Below are 22978 nucleotides of genomic sequence, written 5' to 3' on the forward strand. Positions count from 1 at the left end.
TAAATCCCTGCAAAATGTGAATATCTCCACGTCTAATTAAGGGCCACTAATTCCTACCATCCCCTACACGGCCCAAAAAGCAAAAGCTAGAAATGTGCTTTAAAACACATCCTTTGATTTTTAAAATACACATTTATTTGTGTTTACCACAATGAGATGCAATTAAAAAAAAAACAAAACAGAACAAAACATTCCCAGTTTTATAGGATAAAAGTTTGGGAATGCAGAAGTTTACTGACATTGCCTGACCCGGCCTTATATTTTCAGAAAGCTTCTGCCCAGCAAAGGTCAGGCTGAACAGCTCAGCAGAAACACAAATAAACAGGCAAAGAGCAGAAATGTGCGAGTACCTAAGGAATAACATTTAAAGCATGGGGAAAAAAAGAGGAGGAAAAGCTGAGCTGCCCGGTTCTGCTCTGGAACTGTGATTTCCTTAAAAAAAGAACAGAGATCCCAAAATCAATTGGGGGAGGCTGGCAGCAGAGGCAGGAAGAGAGAGAGCCAACTCTGCTGCCAAGTCCACAACAGGTACTGAGAAGGTTTGGGATCGATGCTCAGTTTAGGCAGAAGCTGCTTCCTTCCTTCAGCCCTGTGAGGAGTGGGGACTGAAGGCTGTGTAACACAGGTTTGATGAAGGGCGCCCTTCCTCACTTATCTAGCTGTGCTATTTATGCCCGCTCCTACAACAGCAACGCATTTCTCACTGAGTTACATAATGCCGGGTGCATCCGTCCCCATGCAGCCATTCGCTCTCGCACTGCATTATGAATTCGCTGCCCTTCTGGCAGAGGAGCGGACAGGTTGCCGACCGATTCCCCTCAGCACGCCGTGCTTCTGTGTCACTGCCCTGTGCAAGCGTCTCCCTACGTCTGCAAACCCAACCCAGAGGCACGGCAAAGCCTCTGAGCCTTTCCTTTTGCAGGAAGAGAAACCGTCCTCCGGAGCCGAATCACAGAGAGCCTTCAAGGAAAGAGAGCCGCGAAGGCACGGCGGGGTGGCCTGGGAAACAGGGTGAGTCCTGGCGGGGCACGTGGGCGGCCACAGCAGCCTTCATGTTACAGCACCCGAAAAGTTGGAGTCCTCCTGTAAGAATACCCCTCACGTTCCGGTCCTGGAACAGTTCATTTAGAATTCACAGAAATTCAGAGTCGCTAAGAGGAATACGTGCACGTAAATCATAAATGCAAAAATAATAATAAGAATAATCAATACTTAGAAGAACAAAAGAGAGCACACAGATGAAAGTATTTTAGCAACGCACGTTTTCTCGAAATAGCAGGGCAGGGCATGCTGGGGGGGCGGGAGGAGGGGGCTCCGGCGTCTTTAACTTGCATAAAAATAAAACTACGCTCCCTGAAGCTGCTCCCCGGCACGCTCGCTCCCTCCTCGCCTCCATGGAGGGCTTCTTTTTTTTTTTCCTTCTTTTTTTTTTTTTTTTGCCTCCTTTTAGGTCAACCAGTCATGCACTGGGAAGCCAACCCTCCAAAAATAACTTGTCCCTCCCCCGGAGCGCCGAGTTGAACAACCTACCTTTGTTCTGGCGGCGGTAGATAACAGGCGGCACGCCGCGGGAGCTCGGCGGGGCGGCCCGGGGGGCGCGGGGCTGCGGCCGGGGCGGCGCGGGGCAGGGCGGCACCTGGCGGGGCGCTGCGGGCGCGGGGCCGCTCCGCCGCGGGGCGCCACAAGCCGGCCCGCCTCAGCACGGCCCGCCGCCACTCGGCTCCGCGCGGCCGGAGCGCGGCGCGGAGCGAGGAGAAAAGCGCGCCCCGCCGCCCCCCCCACCCCACACACCCCTCCCAGCAGCGAAGCCCGCGGCCCGGCCGCCCCGGCGCAGCTTTACGTACACGCGGGGCCGGGAGGCGGCGGGAAGAGTTCCGCGGGATGGATTTGACACTTCTTTTCCGGGCAGCCTTTTGTGGAGTTGCGCCGTTTGTTTCTTATTGTCTGAGCAGCAGTTGGAAGCGTCTCCCCGAGGGGGCCCCTCAGCCCGGCTCGGCCGCTTTGACAGGGAGGTAACCATATTAGGATGTGTATGGCAAAGTAAACAATAACATAGTTGCAATGAAATGGAAATTTTTTTTCAGCTAATACTGTTGGTGTCAGCCCCGTTTTTAGCCTGTCCCAGTAGTTTTGGTTTCTGGTTTGAACAGGCCGTGTTTTTTTGTTTTTGTTTTTTTAATTAAATATATATATTAAAATATATATATATGGGGGGAGGGGGAGAGCTGGGAGGGCAGACGCAAGTGCTAGCAGCTTCCAAATGTCTCGCTGCGAGCCTGCTGCAAACGGCTCGGGCACGGGGAGAGCATTGAAGAGCCAAATAAAGCCATGTCACTTTCATCCCTGCAAAAAACAAAAGGGTGCCCGCACGCGTTCCTCAGCCCGGCCGGGGGGCAGGGCGAGCTGCGGGCTGCAGCGGGCCGGCGGGACTCGGCGGTCCGCCCGCGGGCGCGGATGGCGGCGGTACGGGCTGTGCGCAGCGAGGGCTGCGAAGCTCGGAAATCGCCGGGTTTACGGGATAAAGCACTTGAAGCAAATTGTAAAACGCAGGTGTCGAGTTATTCGGTTTAATCAGAAGCAGAGCTCGGCGCAGTTGCCGCGCAGAGGTTCCCGCAGAATAAGTTCTGCAGCCGGCAAAGGCTGGGAGCCGAGCGGCGCTGCCCGAACGGCCCTATCACGGCCCAAGCCCCGGGAACAAGTGCAGCATCTCGCAGCGGGGACGAGGCGGCCGCCTGAGCCGCGGTCGAGCGCCCGGCGAGCGGGACCGCGGCCCACGGGCGGCAAACAGCTCCGGAGCGCCGGGCGGGAGCCGAGGGCGCAGCGCTCAGAGCGTGGGCACGGCCAGGGGAGGCTGAAGGCGGGCGAAGTCGCTGCGAGATCGCACGCTCAGTACAGAACAAAGGCAACATTCCTCTTACAACTATGATGCATGCTTCCCCTGCCAAATTCGCTCGTACTCAGCTCATCTGCAGCAATCGCAACATCAGTGTTGACATCTAATGGTACCTACGAGCATCTCTCTGCCTTCCCATACGGCGCGAGCCTGCTCTGCTAACACGCTTTAAATTTTCCAACCGTCTTGTTTAAACTAAACATCCATAAAATCACGCGGCGCGCTGCTTATCTGCTCCCCCAACCAAAATACGAAGTTAACTCGACGCGCCGATCCCAAAGCCAATCCATCACACGACCAAGTAGCAGTTCAAAAGTTCAAAGACATGATGGCCAGCTCGCTGCCACGCAGCACTCACCCAATAATAACTTGACTCCATCACTCCTCATAGTATAGACAATTTCATAGCATCATTTTCATTAGGCTGTCTCACTGAAAATTGCCAGCTATTTATGTATACGCTAAAATAAATTAGCCATTTCATCGAGCACCGTGAGTCTTATAAAATACATTAATACAATACTCAATTTTCTAGTTGGAGTAAATAAATAAATCAATAAATTCAATGCGGAGTAATTTTTATATATATACTTTTTTTTTTTTTTTATCGAGGAGCTTCAGCTCTCTGCGTAAGTGTTTTTATTGGGTTTATTTGTTTCAATAAAAATTGAAATGGGCCACTGATCTTAGCTGTAGGATCTGGGAGGGAGGGGAGTCATTAATATTAAGGAAGTATACTGGGCAGTGCTGCCAACTTGCAACGTATAATTTTTCATCAGAAATCATTTCCACTGCAGCTATCAAAGAGCCACTCACTCTGGGGGCTCGGCTGAAGGAGGTGACCCCCAAAGTGTCTTAATGCTGGAAACAGCACAGGTCTCCAATCTGACACTTCCACCGCAGCCTCCAGCTGCTCTGTGACAAGGACGAGAATCAACACAGGACCAGGAGGCAATAAAATATATCCCTTACGGCACAGATCAGCCTTAGCAATGAAAAAAAGTACAAACTGAAACATACCATCTAAGCCCATAATGATTTAACATAATTCCTTTGAAAAGGCTGCATGTGAATAGCAGTTTGTAAACTGCCTGGTGGTAACAGAAGGGTACTTTCTGTTCATATTCACTCTTTAACCTAATCAGAGGAAAAGTAAATATCAGGTCTCAATTTTAATGACTGACTATAAATAAAAGCTTTTACCCAAAATGCACAGTTTGCAAAGATAACGATTTTAAGTATGATGTCACTGGTGACCTATTGAACTACGTGGCACATGTCAGACAGACGTCTGTTTCTTAAATTGCAGTAATAAATTAGTAGCCACAGAATCTGTTCTGTCAAGAAAACGTGAAGCTTTCCTATTCAAATAAAAGTTTAATGAATATTTCAGCTTCAGTGGAAGAGTTGAGATGGGGGACCTGCTCTGCAGAGCAAACCCCAATCCCAGCCAAATGCAGCCTCCTCTGTATCCAAATGCATGATAAAATTGGTGTGAGCAAGAGAAATTGTCTTCCATACCTTGGAGATGTGGAGCGAACCCCGAGGACTTTGTGCCCACTGAGAAGCAAGCAGTGACGCGCATCCCACGTGCAAGAGAAGAACTTCTTTTTCTTCTGTCCCATGCTTCGCAGAGCAGATGGTACCAGCAGGGTCCAAGTCACGGGCAAGGCTTTTCTTGAGCTTTATGCTGCTTATGTATTAGTATTTCAAAATATGGCACATGCATACTTGTGCAGTGCCTCCCTTCATTTCCAGATACATATCCCATAGCTGTGACCACTAACACCACGCAGCACATCCCATCTTAACGACCTTATTTTCAGCTACTACTGAATTTGCCAAATGTTAATCATTTGCACTGAACTCTTCCTTACTGGGCATTCTGCCACAGGCCGAATTCTTTAAAACATTTCAGCCCAAAACACTGAGATGCTCCTGAGACAAGAGACAGGGAAACGATGGAGCTACCCACGGCAAGCACCCATTCTTCAAGAAGCACCGAGCTCCCCATGCAGCTGAACAGACATGGAAATAAGGCTGAGAATGCCCTCAGTGGGAGCTGTTGTGTAGCCCCATTTGTTATCATCCTCGAGGAGCCAAAGCTGGGTCAGGATGGAGGACAAGGAGGCAGGGAGGAGAGGTACTGCCACTGCCTGAGCACGGAGCCTGTTCAGGGGAGGGCTCTGTCCTCCAGAGTGGAGCCAGAGGCTCTCATCCAGTTCAGGTGTAGGAATGTTTTGTAGACCTGCAGCTTGGCCAACCTGAGATCTAGTAGTGCAGTTATGCCCAGAGCAAAGTCCATGCTTTCACTGCAGTCTCAGAGTCATAAAGGTTGGAAAAGACCACGTATAGTCCAACCATCCACCTAACAACAATGCCGCCCACTAAACCGCATTTCTTACTATCACATCATTTTACACATTTCCACATTTTAGCTCCAAAACATGGAAAATCCTCAGGTTTCCCAACACCTGGCTCTAAATATGTTTCCACACAGCCAGGGCAGCATTTATTTCTCTAATCCTTTTCTGAGAAATGGCTGCCTGGTCTTTATGGAAAGTTCTAGACAGAGATAAGTTCAGCCCAACCAGCTTGGCATTTTCTCACTTGAGGAGCAACAGGGCTTTTCCCCAAGAAAAACCTATTAAAAAAACAACTTTTTAAATAGAAACAACACTGATCTGTTTCTTGGTGTAAGTAAAGAAATTAGAAAAAAAAGTTTTTTTTTTTTTTGATGCTACGTTCTCCATGAAACACTACCAACGTTTTCTCATAATCTATCCTATGCACAGAACTAGTGAAAAGCTGTACACAAAAATCCTGACAACCATCAACCCAACATGGAATGAAACAACAGAACAGGCCGAATACAGAAGCGAGGAGCGCACAGCCAAGACTTCCCCCATCCAACTCATGGGCCCTTCAGCACACAAAGGCGCGTTGCCCTTTCCTCCACCCAGCCTCTTTAATAACCAAAACCAAGACTCCTCCTCCCACTGCCCTGGCTGAGCCACCCCCGCCCCGTGATGCTGAGAAGCCCCCAGGTGCAGCAGGATGCTCCTTCCACATCTCACACGTCCCACAGGGAGGGGCCAGGCACGGCAGCTCTGCTCCAGCGCTCGCAGATTGCTTGCTGGGTAGAGCTCTGAAGGAGCATGAGCTTATGATAAGCAATGGCATACTTAACAGTTACATATTACTGTTCATGATAATGCAATATTTCATTTGGGTGATTTAGAAGTCCCTCTTGACCAACTTACAGTGAGACACCAAACGCTTCATCAATCACAACCATTTTTATTCACAATCCAGTGCAAAAACTACAGGGAGAGTTGAATTTTCAGTAAGTCATTGGGGAGGGTATTGCTACCAGCATTGAAAATCCTCCTATCTCACCAATTTTTATGTTTGATTCAAATATATTTTCTTTCTAAGCAGCATTCCATTTTCCCGCATCTCTCTGCCACGTTTCTTATCGTGGCAGGGAGAAAGAGTATCCAATTTAATATCTGTTTTGCAGGACAGGAGATTTTTTCATATCTTATGCACTAAGGAAAGCTGCAGGGGATGGCTTAGCAGGCTGAGCATCAGGTTTTAAATACCTAGACTCCCTGGAACCACAGATCCCATCAGGTCGACTGAGCCCTTCATGTTCCTGGGGTAGATAAATTAAGTGTCATGCTGTTTACTTTGCCGGGATCTTTCCAGTGAGACCTCTGCAGTAAAGGTCCTGTCTGTTTTGCATGGAGTTTAAGGTTAAAGTCTTGTGGTTAAGGCACAGCACTGGGTGCCACCTTGATCTCGCTAACGCTAATGGCAATTCAGCCATTTCTGCTAAGACAGACATTCCAGGGATCTGCTCCGACTTCCTTCAGTGTCAGTGGATGACTGAAAATTATTCAACGGCTTATCTGCCTCGGGTTTGGTGACTGTTAAATGAAAGAAATACATATATACCTCCCAGATGCTTAATTCATAAGTTATACAAAACGGTCAGACCTTGGGACGACAGAAGAGAAGTTCATCATTTTTACAGGCTGGTTTTTTGACTGGAAGGAGCCCCACATTTCTGCAAGGCCACATCCCCTCCCACTGCCCTGCACCACGCAGAAGCAGTTTTTGCTCCCGCTGTGACCAAGCCATCAACATCAATGACTCACACCAGGAGCCTGTTAGAAAGAAATACCTGGAGAGAAATTTGGTATCAAGTGCTCACAACAGCCAAAAGGTTCCTAACAATCACAAAACATCACAGGTCAGCAGATGTGCAGAGGCATGCACCCATACTCACACACACAAACCCTCAACCCTGAACATTTCCAGAGGTTGCTTCACCTACAAATGGTTTAATTCATGGAAAGCAGACCCAGAGCAGAGGAAAACAGGACACGGGGCACCTGAAAACACACTCTGCACCTACTCCTGGCCTCACTCTTCCCAGCTACCATTATTTTAATGCTTGTAGGTGCATTTCCCTCTCAGTAAAGAAGATGAAAGTCAGCAACAAAGCAACAATTAAAAATAAAAAAGACAACTGTGTTCTTCACAACAGTTCCCTTTTAAGCAGAAATTAAGCAGAAAGCAGATTTCCTTTTGAAGTGGTTAGGAAAAGGACTGTATTTTTTGTCTTCACAGTGGCAGACGGCATATATTCAGTGCTTAGGGTACCAGAAATAGTAATTAGCACTCCTAAAATGCTGAGTGTCACAGCAACGTACCAAAGGCTAAGCATAACTGTGGGCATGCTGGCAGGAATCCCCTCTCAGGTGCATGCAGCTCCCAAATTTGCTTCTCAAGACATCCCAGGACCTGCCGGAGCTCTGGCAGTGCAACGGCATAGGGGCCCTGTTGGGCTGGCATAGGAAAAGAAACAACAACCAGTTCTTCAGCTCTGTTTAGGAACTGCTACATGAAATGTGGCTTTTCAGGTTATTTGGCTAACCAAAGGACGTGGCATCAGCCCAGTTGTAAAAACAATTCACATTCAAGCTAAGAAAACCAATGTGGTAAATGTATTGCTTGCACTGCAGAGGGAAAAAGCTCTACGAGGGAAAGGAAGCAGACCATCACTTTTGGACAGAGACAGCTTTCATGGCAGCATTTGGGTGCATCCCACACACTCAGCTGTGGAAGGGGACAAAGGGAAGTCGGTGGATGGCCATGCAGCTAAACTAAAGCCATTACAACAGAACCTTCCAAACCTGTTCTGAAGCAATTACTAAACCTCCTCATTAATAACTTAGACAAGAAAGGGTGCACACCCCTGACAAAGCCCTTGCCATATGGCTGTTTTGCAGGAGTAGCTCCAAGCTCACGGAGCAACACCAAAGCCTTAAAAAAAGGAGTAGGAGCCGGAAGATGGGAGCATCCCTCTGCCACAGACCCATCTCTCAGCAGCCCAGTGTCCCCATCCTTCCTGGCTCAGCCTAGCAAGATGCCTTCCATATTCTCATCTGCCCTTTTTTTGCTCTCTGCCCAGCAAAATGCAATTGGCCCAAAGCACTGCTGGCTGCCACGGACGCTGGCAGCTCTTTTAGCGATAGGCAAATCCTTCATGTCCAGCATGTCCCCGAATGCACTGAACTGTGGCCAGAGCCCTGCTACGGGTCCCAGCACAGGCAGAGCCAAGCAGAAAAGAAGATTGTTGGCCCTGACTCTAACCTCCTGTTCCAGTGCTTCGAGTCACCAGTGGTCATCGAGGAGACTTTCAGATGTGCAGATGGGTTCAGAGGGAAGAAGGCAGAGTCAGGGCTGTGCCACTGCAAGCAGTGCTGTTTCCAGCCAGCAACCCAGGGCTGGAAATGGAAAGGATGAGGCAGATCTTAGGATGAAGCAAAATCTCTCTCCTCTCTGCCTATCGGGTCTGAGGGGTAAAAGATGAAACAGGATGGAACTGGTTTTGGTTTAAAGCTGCAGAGGAATCACAGGAATAGAGCACTTACAGAGAAATGTATTTTCACGTAAACTTTTATGCTGCCATCCCTTGTAACTGGGCATCAGGGAAGATGTTAATAAACACCAGGGCAAGAAAAACACAGTAAAAAATATCAGACTACAAACCCATCTCTTCCAAGATCTTAGAAATAGCTCTGCAGCTATATACTGCAGGGAGCCAAGCACACTGAAATGCAAGTTTGCATCTTAAACATAAGCACACATACATACAAACAAGGTTCTACAGATATTTGTGTGCTTTACCACAATATTTTCCAGGGCCAGCACTGCTGCCTGTGTTACCACGCTTGTAATGCAGCTGCACATCAGGCCCCAAGAAGGGGCCTTGGAAAGAAGCTGAAATAGTGACAGTTTCTGTTGCAGGGGTTATTTCTGAGGCACACTTGCTGTTTACTGTGTTTCTATTTCCAATCGAGCTGCAAAGTCCACCCATAAAACAGGAGGAGGCATTTCTCTGGGTGAGGGACAGCACATACAGGCGAGGAGGACAGACCTTCAGCTGGGCAGAGCTCCACAGGAATGCTCCAGGCCTGATGTACAGCAGTTTCCTCCCACGGAGAGGAAAACTATATTCAAAATCTCCAGTTACAAGGCTCCTCTTGGTATATATTTATGCAGGAAGCTCAAATAATTTAATACCACGCCTCACTAATCATGTGAGTGCACAATTTTTGCAGGGCCAAACAGTTCTTGTGCATTTCTATTGTGCGACTGTTGTTCCTGGCTTAAAACAAGATGCCTCAGAAGGTTACTGGTACTTTTAAAGGTGGTGTGTATCTGTGCCATATAGGACCAAACGCGATTAATTGTGGGCTCACTAGGAGAGATTAACCTGCCCTACAAGGAGTCAAAAACTACTCGGAACCATGGCAAATCACAGCATATGGCCAATTGGACAACTTCATTCCACTTCAAAGGGAAATTAAGTAACACACTCTGGGGTATATTCTCCTCTTGTTACACTCGCAAATCCCCATTAATGCTAATGATTGCACAAAGTGTAAGAAAAATGCTACAAACACATAAAACAAAGCAAGATTGGTCAAGAATATGCAAAAGCATATGCAGAGGGATCTAAAGAGCATTTAAATGAAACACGGCTTCTTTCTTTCTTCCTTTCTTTCCTTAAAAGCAAATGACATGCACTACTGTAAATATATATAATTTGCCAACACGCGAAAAAACTACAATTCGTGAAAAAGAGTGAAATAGAGCCCTGAAATTCAAGGCCAGTACAAGCTCCTCATCTTGACTGGAGATCAGAAAACTGGCTCCTCAAGAGAAAAAGAACATCAATTCCATTTTTTCTAAGAAAACCATTTCCTACCAACTTTGAAAACAAGAATGTCTACAGTGATCTGATTGGACTCTCTGTGATTGCTTTGGCTCGGCTCCCTCATCCCTCCTCAGCTGGGTGGCTAAATGTTAGTCTAACCACGAGGTTCAGAGGGTTCTCTTCTTATTAACCTTCCACTTCACGTTTCCAATTTTAGAGAGGAATATAACAGCCTTGCAGAAACGTCACTCACTCTCAGTTACTTCCGAGGTGAGAGTTCACATTCATGTCCACAGCTGCGACGTGAGACTACCGTGAAGGGACACCACAAAGTGAGTAGGTGGGACGATACAGAATTAATAGGTTGGACAATACGGAGTTAATAGATTGGGGTTTGGCATTTCTCTGCTTCCTTTGGACTGTTTCTTATTTGTTTGTTTATTTTTTTCAGAACCATGCAAGAGCAGTTGGATGGCTCCAAAAGGCTGTGAATTCTCGCCCAAGTTTTAGGCACAGACACAAAATAAGGAGACGATCCCTTACGCTCAGCCTGGTGACGGCAACCTGAGGCCATGCGTGGTGCTGGCGCAGTCCCACAGCTGGGCCCAAATGCCCCAGTGCCACCGCCCGGGTTGTCCCCACGGCCCACCAACACTCATGTGTCAGTATGAAGGCAGCTGAGGTGAGGACTGAAAGTGCACGAACTTCTCCTGGAAACCTGCCCCCAGGGTCCCCCTGTTATGGCCCTGAGTCCTCCTCCCAGCCCGCTGTTATTACAAGCCACAGGACGTTTTCCAGCATGGTTATTAGCACCACCTCAGTCAGAGCTGTTCAAGATGGATCTTGTCTTTGAGCGAGCAAGAAAAATTCACAAGGGAAAAATCAGATTTGGAAACTAACCGTTTTGTAATCTCCTGCCACGCAATTTGGTTTTCAGGCAAACTTCCAGCCCTTTCAGTAGCAAAAAAAAAAAAAAAAATAGACAAATTCACCGACTTCCACCATCTCGCAGTGCAGAGCAGGGCGCGATACGATGCCACACGCGTTGAAAAGCTGCACGAGCGGAAGGGAGTGACACATCCATGCACGGTGCTGGAGGAGACAGAACACGTAGCACGTGAAATAAAACAGAGCCAAAATGACCTTTTCTGTTGCGACAAATTCATCTTTCTGTGTTCCCCTCCTGAATTCGGCACGGCTGGCCTGGCTCGGCACAGGGCAGAGCACCTGGGCTACCGCAGCATTCCGCCAGCTGCCAGCCCTCCCTCTGCACCAGGGCTGGCTCCTGCGGGCCGTGGCCGCAGAAGGGGCACGAGACAAGGAGAGGAGAAACGCTGGCAGAGACGACAGCAATGCTGAGCGCTGCGACGCGCTCCCAGATGCCAGCAGGCTGCTGCACCGCCCTTATCAGCAGACACAAGTTCAAGGTCAGCCTTGATGCACTTACTGAAAACTGACACTGCCCGCGTCCCGCAGTCAGCACAACTTCAAATAAAGCCTCCCAATTATTAGCAGTAATTCTGTTTATTATTGCAGGGCCTCGGGACAAACAAAAAAGGAGCCCCGTTGTGCTCAGCGCTGTACAAAAAAGCTTAATTAGCCTCTTCGTAGGTTGCTCCCTTGAGCTTTTTTTAAACAAGATCTTTTCAAACATAAATAAATTCAAATTTCAGAATTCCAGAAATCCGTTTCCTGAAATGTGTTTCCGTAAACAACCAAAACAACCTCGCCTTTCCAACTTTTAGCTGTACAGCAAACATATAACCCTTGTTTACTTTAAGAAAAAATCATTGTATAAAATCTTCACCTTAGGGATGCAAATAGGTTTTTGCCATTTATTTTAGTCAGGATTTGAACCAAGCTTTTCTTCTTAACGACATGAAAGTTGAGCAACGACACGCTTTCTGTTGTTTCTCTCCTCCAACTGCACCACTGACTCCCAACGACAAATATCCTGAATGCACAGGGATATTCACAAACTGGAAAAACAAATAAAGATAACTCTACATGAACTGGTCATGGGAGCTCTGGAGTTTGGCACGATAACGAAAGCACCGCACGCCTAGATAAGAGCAATACCAAGAAGTCAATACAGGAGAACTGGAACAAGTTTGAGGGAGGAAAGTAAATCCTCAGGCTTCTCCCACTTTGAGTGCATCTGATCACGTACAATCACGGGGATGCCGTAACACCATGCCAGCATTTGCATGTTGCCATTACCTAGCAGATCACGTGCTGCCTCCAGCAGTGGGAGGAAGAAGTGGCACATGAGGTCAGAGATCACCTCATCCTTCTGAGCACCGCACACCTGTGTCTCAGCTGTCCCCAGCTTTTCAGCGGGTGGATCCTGAGCATCGGACCATCCCCGAAGGTATTTTATGACCATGTTCAAATGCAAATGTTTCCAGCTGAGACTCCACCTCACTCAGACTTGTACCAATAACTTAGAAGTCCCCAGCTATTATATCCTATCATCCAATCCTTCAGACTCTGCTTCATTTCTTTAACCATCGCTGCTCACTGACGCTACCATTCGCCTTTGAAGATACCTGTTCAATTCAGCTGCACTATAAGACCATGCTTTGCACTGCATTTTCCCAAAGCTTATTCTAGCAATTTCTTGGCAGCAGATGTTGTTTGGATGCCCCACAGAAACTGCACACCGAACACTGAGTTATTCCCACTACCACAGACTGAACCAGCCAGCCCTTAAAGCAAGTTTAAGAGCTGGCTTTCATGCCCCGGTCCCTTGGAGGAATGCCACAACTATCCCCCACGCCAAGGAAGGAGCTGACAAGGCACCTGGACGTGTGTGGAAGCCCTCCAGTACTAACTAAATGCCCCAGAACAGTCATTTCCCTGGCATGGTTAGATGAAGAAGATATACCAAACTACTTTGCACACAGAGGGTAAAATCAATACAGTTGATTCAGGCGACCGAAATCACAGCATATTTTGACACACATACAACAATCTCCATTCCAGGTGGAGGCTCCCCAGCTCCCCTCTGAACACCCAGCTCTGCACCACGCACCTCTCTATTGCACTCAGCAACGTCTGCTTGACATTAGTACTAAACATTATTCATTAAGAGCATAACACTAAAGTGCAACATGTAAGTAAATCAAACTCTTAATGCTCTATTTTACAAATTTCATGGGCCACTGGGGATAATTAAAAGGGTAATTATATAAAGTTGGTGCAGTTTTGAGACTCAAATGACATTTTCTGCTTTAAAGCACTCAATGACCTGGTATTTTTCTAAGACAGTCTTTTTATACTTTTATGGTCAAACAGCATAAACAAATAAGAGCTGGTTTTTAAGACACTGCAATTCTTCTTCTTTTCTCCCTCTCCACGCTATTTTCTTTGATCAATACCATCCACAGCTTACTACTAAAAGTCCTACAAGAAAAACGTGGCCTTGTACAAAAATCACTGCTCACTCTAACACGATGCTGAGCCTCAAGTCTGGTTTTATCTGTAGCTCTGCACAAAAATGGTATTGCTTTGGGTGTTTACAGCACTGGAGTGCTGTTTGGTTTGTCACTGTGTTTAACCACTGCTCTAAAGCTAGCAAAGTACATTACTGGTAGTAACAGCTCATGAAAAATACAGCGAAGAAACTGCTAGTGGCAGAAGCATTTAACTTTCTTGTTAGCAGCCTCCCCCATGTGGCACTTTAGCACCAGCAAGTTGTTTATTATGTTCTGTGCCAGGCAAAACTGATTAAATGGGGCTCTTAAGAATCAAAGCGTTATAAATTCATGGAAATACAGCAAGCAATAAATTCCATGGAATTAAAAGCTTACTAGTGCTATTAGCATTTCAGGGTGTTTGCATTGTTAATAGTGATGTGCAAAAATGATGTTCCTCTAAGACAAGGCAAACCAACAGAACATATGCATTAGCTGCTACATTTTTACACAATGTCATCATTACTTGTAATTTTTTTTCTCCCAAAATCCAAACGCTCATTAATGTTTTAAAGAAAAATCTGAACTGAAGCAGTGGTCCATAGACCAAAGATTTACATCCCTAGTAAAATAGAAGTATTACACATGAACCATCGTACCATTATTACTCTGTGACAGAAGTGGATACCCCAAAGCAGGCGCTTACCCTGGCTTTCAGAAGCACAGAGAAGGGAGGAGCAGGCTCACCTTCCTAGCATAACACCAATATATCACAATGTGACTTGTTTGGTGCTAATCTAACAGTATAATAAGTTGATAATAACGATTCTTAACACCGAAAGAAATGGCAATCTAGCCTGAATTGCTGATCAGTAAATCTGTCACTAGCTCTCCAAAGAGACATCTTTGTCTCTCCACCATCAGTCCATGAAATGGCTCTGATGGCTGGTGGTGAACCTCCCCATCATTACTGCAGGGCTCTGCACATCTCACTACAGCCAGACTCGTGTCAGCCCTTCCCTTATGCCCATCTGGTTTTAGGTAGCCAATAACCCTGTAAACGGAATCTCAAGTAGAAACCTGGAGAGGAATGGAGGATGCTTCCCAAACCAGTAGAAAATAAGGCCTTGCACAGGTTTACTTTCTTTTTAAAAAAGGAGAACTGAGTACCTTTGGGAAGTGCTTGAACACACAACAAACAGATAACCTACCCTGCAACATCCCTCTGAGGGTCAAACCTGGCTCCCGGTGCAGATGGGAAAAGCAACTCTCAGCTCTGCTGCCACAGTTAAGTTTTGACACACGATAAAGAGCCTGTTCTGGATAGTATATAATGCATAGCTGGCAACGTCCAAAAGTCAAGACAAACGAAGAAAGCTTTGTCCAGAACAAACAGTCCCCATGCCACGAAGTGACTCAGCTGCAGAGGTGAGGCACCAGCCCCAGGGCCCGGCTGCCAGGCCCCTGCCCCAAGAGAAGCACACGCTGCCAGCAGAAGCCCTCTCCCAGGACTGAGGGGGCTGACATTTTGTTTGCCTCTAGCAAAACAAAACAAAGCAGTAGGTTTTCAACTGCTCGGAGGCATGTTGTCTTTTTGATGTATGCGTGTCCTGGCAGTCACACATCTGCATCAGGAGAGAAATAGCTCAGTTTTTGGCAGTTATTTAGTCCTTTTCATCTGAAAGTTGAAAATACACCATCACTGAACCTTTGCAGCTCAGGGTTCTGCATATAAAAAAGCAGCTGCTGAACACACACAGGGAGCGAGGGCTTTTTCTTAATGTTTGAGCAGTTCCAAGTTCAAACCCATTAAAGTCCAGGTCACGCCGGGATCATGTCACTATTAATGCATCCAGTTACACGCTGAGGGAAACCCAATATAAAACTATGATAAACTCGAGTTCTCCCAGAGCGACGTACTGAGGTCTGATCCAGATGATGCCACAGATTGCTCTTCGTGGGCAGTCACCAGACAGGATGTCAGTGACAGAAGAGAAAATCTGGGAAAATTAGCAGGTGTAACTGCATACGGTCAGCTCAAAGAGGTCTCCTCAAGCACCCACAAAGCTCGTCTGCAACTTTTTTTTGCCCTACTCCTCTCTTCGGAGGTGAATCTGTCATCCTGTTGATGCCATGTCCCACACACCAGGTCCCCACATTACCAGCAGCCCACTGCGTCTCATGAGGAGAGAACCCCATACTCAGTGTTCCTTCTGGGGGTCCACCTCCCTTGTAGATAGCCAAAGCCTCACTTGTCCCTGGGTCACCGTGTGCCTGGCCAAGCCACGCAAAGTAGAGGTCTGGGAGATGTGGGGAGACACCAAAGTCTGCCCTCTGCACCTTCCCAGCACAACGAGCAGCAGCCCTGCTCCTACTAGGAGGGAAGAGTGAGAGACAGGAGAGCAGATAAAAGCAAAGAGGGGAATGGAGGGAAGACCAACATATGGAGCAGCTCTTAGCAGTCCCTGGCACTCACCGCTCACATGGAAGGCACGTGGACAAGAAGAAGGAAGGACCTGGTTTTCAACTCTTCTCCCCCAGCGCAAAAACACATGACAGTGTCACCAGAAATTACTTTGGGGAACAGAAAGAGAAACTAAAAGCTCAACCACCAGTTCAGCTGCACCAGGAGGTGCCAGGCATAATCACACTCGTCTTTCATCACTCCAATTATCAATTACTTCCCATGGGAAATAGCTTTTCCTCTGTCTCCCTGGCACGCAGCAGCGCTCAGGGCTTCTCCTGCTGCAGGCACCTTGAGTCGGCCACAGCTGTCCAAGGGAGAGGATGGCAGAAAACAGAAGAAAGGAGGTTGGAAATGAGAGATGACATTAAAAGGACAAAAAGCTTTTCCTAATGTCCTACAGAAAACAGCTCAACAAAGCCTACCGACCGGCAGTTTCTCCCATGCCGCAGCCCATCGTGTCTGTGCTGGACAGACATGCGCCCAACTGCAGGAGCTGTGCTGCACGAGCTCCTCTCAGAGCTTTTGCACTGATGGTGATGGAAAAGGAGAGTCTGGGAAAGAGGAAAAGGACTTCACGGTACTTTGGGAGATTATCAAGTATCTAGAAAATACACGGGTTCATCTGGATGCGTTTCAAACCACGTTAACCATGGCAGCTTAAGGCAGCAACGCGGCACATCACAGCACACAGCACCGAGCTGTGGAGATACAGCAAGCACACACTGCACACGTGGGATGTGCACTGCTCTGCAAGCTGTGCTCCACAACTCCCTGCAGGGTTAATGGACTCGGCAGAACTTTGTGAATGCTCTCACACAGTCGAGGCTGAGGGTTCTTTTCCTAATAAAGAATAACTTCAATATTAACACTGAAATGATCTAAAAAGAACTGCCTTGTGCATTCGTGTCTCATTACAGAGAAGCTTTAAAAAGCCAAAGTCTCCATTTTCAAACTACGTTCTTTGAGTTATCCAACTTTCAGGAGGATAGGCCAGATTTTCCTTTTAACCACATGAATACAAACCCCAATCATTCTTTTAGTTTTAAATAATATTTTCTCTAATTAATACTTTTTTTTTTTGCTCCAAAACATGTATTTATCTGCTGTGAAATCAAAGGCAGAAATGAATTGTTTTAAAGATGGCAGAGTGTAAATAACAAGTCTGGAAGCATGCAGCCTTACCCTGGCAATTTGTCTCATATAATTGACTCAGCAGACATGCTTACAATTTCTTACAACTTTTACAAGACCTCCTGTGGGTTTATTTTAACATTCTCCAAACCGGAGCTCAGAGCTTTGAACACTCAAAGGAAGCAGCACCAAAAGCCATCATCTATCCCTCCTTAAAACAAAGGGAAACAAACAGTAAAAGCACACATTATTTCTCACTGGACATCAGTTCTCAGAGGTGCAGATGAGCAAAAGAACGCGCGCTTCTTCAGAACCATTTCTCAGCTGTTTTCCAACACATTTTCAGCAGTGTTCAAACTGTGTTCAAGGCTTTTAAAAACAAATTTTTCCCAATGAACATTATCTTGTCCCATTATTAGAATGAAGTTTAAAGGATGACTGATGACAGCACGAGAGCAAACAAAAGCTGTAAAAATAACCGCAGGACACTCTTCCAGTCAAAAAGGGGTTAAAGAAGTCCCTCTAGACCCCCAGAGGAAATGGTCCCATCGCCTATATTATTGATTTATGCTGCCGTTGGCTTTTAAATGCAGCACTTTCTATTTCTAAGATCTTTATGAACAATTACTAATGTCATGACTGTATAGCTCTGTTCCATTGGTGGAAGTGCTCCAGTAGCAGGAAATGCTGGGCCCTTCCACAGACGTTTCCTTCCAGCAGTGGGATCCACTGACCCTTACCATGTCAGAGGATTAAATGAAACACTTGTCTTACAACTAATATGGACAAACACGAGAGCTATTAAAAATAACTAAAGGGGTATGACAGGAGAAGAAAGCAGACCTATGACTCAAAAGATTCCAATTTATCTTTGTTTAAAAAAAAGGGAGAAAAACAATTCTACTTTCTTAAAACCAAGTAAGCAAGGCATCATCATATTTCAACAAAGAGCATTCTGAAAAGCCGTGTTATAAACTACTGATATTAATGATTTGCAATGGAAATGACGTCAGAGTCTTGGTTACAAATACCGAAATGTTTGCACTACCCTACTAAAAAAACAAACAGTGAGCTCAGAGTCAGAAATGACCCCTTTGAGCAATTAAGCTGTACTGCACAAAGCACGCTGCGAAGTATACGGCCAGCAGAGGTGGGAGAGCCCCAAATTAAAATTCACAGATTGCACTGGGAGAAACACTTAGCAATTAAACATCTTGGAGGTGGCGTCTGAAGTTCCTGCCATTAGCAGCAATGAAAAATGCTTTCATATGTTGCAGTGAGAAATATGGGCAGGCAACTGGGGCCAAAACCATTTTTTTTTAACGTCTTGGCTTTAGCATGAGCTACCAAATAAAAAGGGTGGCCTCCTGTAATGCCCACTGACATCACTGGTCCTGTACTGCTGCCACTGTAAAATATTGCTGCTACTGCTGTAGGACAGTAACTGAGGCACGCCGGAAGATATACTTCTCACATGGTGGAAGGCAACAGGGAATGACCTAAGAGATGACCAAATAAAATATGGAATATGCAATAAGAATCTATTTCTGGTGTCATTTGCTCACACCCCTAGATTTTGCACCGCAGAAGCGAGCGCCGTCTTTGCGATGTGCTTTCCGAAGGCAGGCTTCAAGCTGTCAGGGCTGTGCAACAGCAGCAGTGCCCTCAGTGCCGCCGGCCTGCCTGCCTCAGAAGGAAACCTCAGCGCTGGATCTTCCCATCCCTCCCGTTGTTGTCTGATGGCGAAGTATGAGCTCAGGCTATCAGATCTACAACGAGACCGACGCCGTTCCTACCTGTGCCATTTGCAATCCTTCCTCACCCAAGATACGATAAAACACAGCATGCCCTGACACATCAGCCAGCTTCGTCCTGAAGAAACAGGCTGGAAATCGCACGGCCTGTATTGTATGGTGTACAGTACTAACATTTCCTATGCTTTTGGCTCGGTCTACCTGTAGTTTCCTTGGAGTACCAAGTTAAGAGAGTAACACAGTGGCGTACTTCTTGAGCAGAGCACACAGGAAAGCCACCATCTATACAAGACAGGGGAGGCTGCTCATGGGCCATGGATGGCACAAGAACAAGCTCCACCTTGCTGAATACAGCTTTTATGACATCCTTTCCCAAATGGTGCACGCCAACAAGTCCGAACATCTCCCACAGCGCTGCCCGCTGCTGAAAGAACAAAACCCCTCAGAGGCCTCAGTGCCTGGTATGGCACATCTTGCCCCTCACTTGGGATGCATGCTGGATTTCCTGGTACCATGAAGGGTGCAGGGAGGAGTACAAACACCTGCCTGCTGTGCGTGAGAGCTCAGCTGTGAGCTCCGCGTTCTTCACAGGTTTCTAACAGCTGATGTTACTCTGCATGAAGTAATACAAACCAGCACTTGCATTTTACTGAAGATCATATCGAACACCTGCTAAGTTAAATGGAAGAAACAGCGCAGGATTATGTAAAATACTGGCCAAATCTTGCTTACTTTAACATTCTTTGTGAAGACCAGAAGGATTTGGTCCAGAAGTATCAGATACGAGGATCAAAACCTGCTACTGACTACCTTAAAGCTGAGAAACATATTTTTCTACCAACCCACTTGAAGATTTATAATACATTAAGGAACATTAAGGAGAAGAAGAAAAGCTAAATGGGCCAAAAGCAAACAAAAGAAGCATGTTCTCTTGAGATTGCTAATGCTGGCAGACAATAGCACAGAAAGAACTCCTCTGACAGATCTTTGAAGTCTTCAATACAGCTTGCTACTGGTCCATGTTAATGAGATTTGCTCAAATACTTTTAAATTATTCCAAAATGTCTTAATCTATTTTCTAAATCTTTTCTACCCAATTGCTTCAGAAAAATCACAGCTTCACCCACCTCCTTTTTTTCATTACAAAAGGTGAGGTTTAAAAACAGTTGTGCTGCCCAAGGTACACACACAAGCTTTCTGGGGAGGCTTACCACAGAACACACAGGTAACATTCTGATTTCTATTACCACAGCTCACAGAAACGCTTTGCTCCAGGCTGTGCTCTTCAGCTTGAGTAACTGGAAGGCCCTAACAATTAGGGTATTTCAACTTCTCCCAAAGTCAGGAAGTCAACGGAGCCGGTCTTTAGAGGTGACCAGTCAGACCCTGATGGCTCCAGCTACACAACTGACATCCCACCAGCTGCAGGCCTCACAAATCCCCATTTCCCACTTGGTTTGAAGGATGAGTGAAGGAGAATATAGGTAAGTACACTTCAAGTTAGAGCTCAGACCCACAGATCTATCCACTGACCATCTAATTTGGCACTGAGTTACAGAAAGCAGCTCCTGTATTATTTCTGATGTTTACTTAGCATTTAGCTCTGACAAGCATTAAGATTTGAAAGTTTAAACCTAGTGTAACTTTTCTAAATCCTTTGTGCTGATTTTTTTCCCTGTTGAGGGTTTTCTAAAGGATTCTATCTTTGCAATCTTAAAGTCTGCATGTGTCTTTTGTTATCAATAATGTACAACTTTAGTAGCATGTTTTGCACTTTTCAATATTTCAACACACAAGCTATCCCTGATTTACAATGCTCACTGAATGGTGTTTGATTATTGAAAATGCTTTCACATACTTTTAAACAAACGAATGCTCCTGGAAAACCAACACCATCATCCGTAATTCTGTAAAAATACATTTCCCCACCTTTCTCCCCAAATCAAACCCTTCAATTCAAATTCTTACTTTGAGGAACAACTGGCAGACAATTAGGCATGATGCCTAACAGCGCTAAATAAAGGAGCACGTAAACACCTTAATTCCGAAGGTATAACCATCAGAGCCCCTTGCTGCATCTATTCAGTTTGAGCCTCTGCTCAGAGCTCTGTGGAGTTGACAGAAGACAAAACAGGGACCAAAGCACAGTATAACACTGTCAGCTTCCTGCTGCACACGGGGCCAGGCCTGCACACTGCTCTGGGACAGGCAGGGCCACGCGGCCGCCCCTCCAGGAGCACAGAGCCCTGCTCTGTACGCGCACCGAGCAGCTTAGCCACTAACTCAGAAGATGGGATTTCACCTGAAATTAAACTATCAAGCAATTGAGCTCAAACTCAATCAACCAAACCCTTAACCTCCCCTGTTTCAGTGCCATGGCTCTAATTAGGACTCCATCACTATTTCCATTACTATCTCCTATTCTCATGGTTTATTATCTCGGCAGTTTCAATTCTCACCTAGTTGAAATTTGACATCCAGTTTCTTAGACCACACATCACTCATTGTGGCTTTATTTTATGAAACGTTTTGCAAGATCCTGGACAGATCCTGGAGCAAACAGCTTTCTGTTGTAAATAGCACCCCGCAACGCAGCGGGAGCAGGACAAATCCATCCCTTGTCACAGAAATGTGTCCTACCATTGAAGGATGCACAGAAAAACTCTATTTTTAAGTTGTGAATTTTGTTCTGCAGTTTACAAACATATTTGAAAGCGTGTTCCACATCCATATACCACAGTTAGTCCGTGGTGTTCTCTATAGTCCTCAATGACTTCTCACATCTTCTAGTTTAGCTGAGCCCCACACAGCAGCTCCTGGGTGAGACTCAACCTGTGACACTCAACCTGGGATCCAAAGGTCAGCCTGGAAGATGGGACAGCCCTTTGCAGTGAGATATTCTGCGTGTCACCCAAACTGCTGACACCAGGTGCCAGATGCCTGGCATACGTTGCATCCTGATGGAACAGAAAATTTGCCTACTTTTGGAGAAACAGGTTATAAAATTCAAGCCAGGCTGAAGAGATAATGTTTCACACTTATAACCACCAAAATTCTTAATTTTCCCAAGTTAAATAGCACCATGGCCACACATCAACCATGGCTCCATAAGAATGCCAACATTCTCAGCCAGTCTAGTGCATGGGCTCCTTCCATTAAAAAGAACAAGCAACTAGTAATATTCAAATGTTGAAGAGAGGCATATATCATACAACTGACATATACCATGAAGACAGCCAAAGACTGCAATAATCACTTGAACTTCATGAATTTCATTTCATCCTCAGTAAATATATATTTTTGGCAACAAAGAACTTAAAAAAAAAAAAAAAAAAAAGCAAAAACACATCGTCCTCAGATCTATTTTAATTTAAGGCAGAAGAGAACAGGGACATTTCTTCCCTCTTGAAGTACATTTTAATAGAATTAAAAATAAAAATAGCTCTAATTCACTCTGATGCATTTAGTCATTCTGTAAAATTCTAAGTTTAAAATGAAATCACCATTTTATATTCAAACAAGGTCAAGGGAACAGTACTAACGAGCACTGACATCACAGCAAGCAGCAGCCACTGCTCAGCGCTTACATCAGTGTTGCTTGTTGCTATGGTGCTTAACCGACTATTAATTTCTGAAAGAAGGTGATTATAAAGCAGCCATATGAACCTCAGTCAGATGACACCCTTCAATACCAAACACTGATCTGCATTACTCCTGTCTTCTGCAAGTTAATTGTATGAATCACCACTTTTGTGATGTCAATGTTCCTTTCCAACTTGAAACTTTGGACCAGAAGAGAAGCAAGGAGTTAATTCTGAAGGATGGGACTTGCACATCGCTTTAAATAAAAATCATTTTGCATAGAGCAACAGCTAAATTCTGCTCTCCTCTGCACTGCTGTAAACCCAGCAGTGTGTTAGCTCAGGATGCCACAGCACTGAAGCTAAGGGGGCCGTTCCGCAGGGACTCAGCCCAGCAAGACAACCAACCCTGCTGTGGGGCAGACTGCTGCAGCTCCCAGCCCAGCACTGTGAATGCTGGCCACGTGGCCACCAAGATCAAGCAGAGCTGGGTCTTCCCATC

The 22978-nt window shown here is 46.0% G+C and overlaps 1 protein-coding gene and 1 long non-coding RNA gene across 13 annotated transcripts in view; one reads left to right on the forward strand and one right to left on the reverse strand.

The window, feature by feature from the left end:
- FOXP1 (forkhead box P1) overlaps positions 1-22978 on the reverse strand; it is a 341328-nt gene that overhangs the window by 176292 nt on the left and 142058 nt on the right. Inside the window, exon 1 of one of the 11 annotated variants that reach the window (XM_085235544.1) lies at positions 1845-1981. The exons of 9 other annotated variants lie outside the window; for them this stretch is intronic. The gene's annotated coding sequence lies outside the window, so the exon portion shown is untranslated. Of the gene's footprint in view, positions 1-1530; positions 1670-1844; positions 1982-22978 lie in introns of those variants that run through there. One more of the 11 variants, XM_085235543.1, reaches the window with a different exon arrangement.
- Positions 569-22239, forward strand: LOC146543433 (uncharacterized). Of its 2 annotated transcripts, none has more exons than XR_014886273.1 (3): positions 569-1011; positions 1451-10459; positions 10579-22239. It is a non-coding gene; the product is annotated as an uncharacterized LOC146543433 (long non-coding RNA). The 2 variants fall into 2 exon arrangements; XR_014886274.1 differs by having other exon boundaries at positions 570-800; positions 923-10459.

This window comes from Meleagris gallopavo, chromosome 14 (assembly GCF_905368555.1).
Source record: "Meleagris gallopavo chromosome 14, MGAL_WU_HG_1.1, whole genome shotgun sequence".
NCBI lineage: Eukaryota > Metazoa > Chordata > Aves > Galliformes > Phasianidae > Meleagris > Meleagris gallopavo.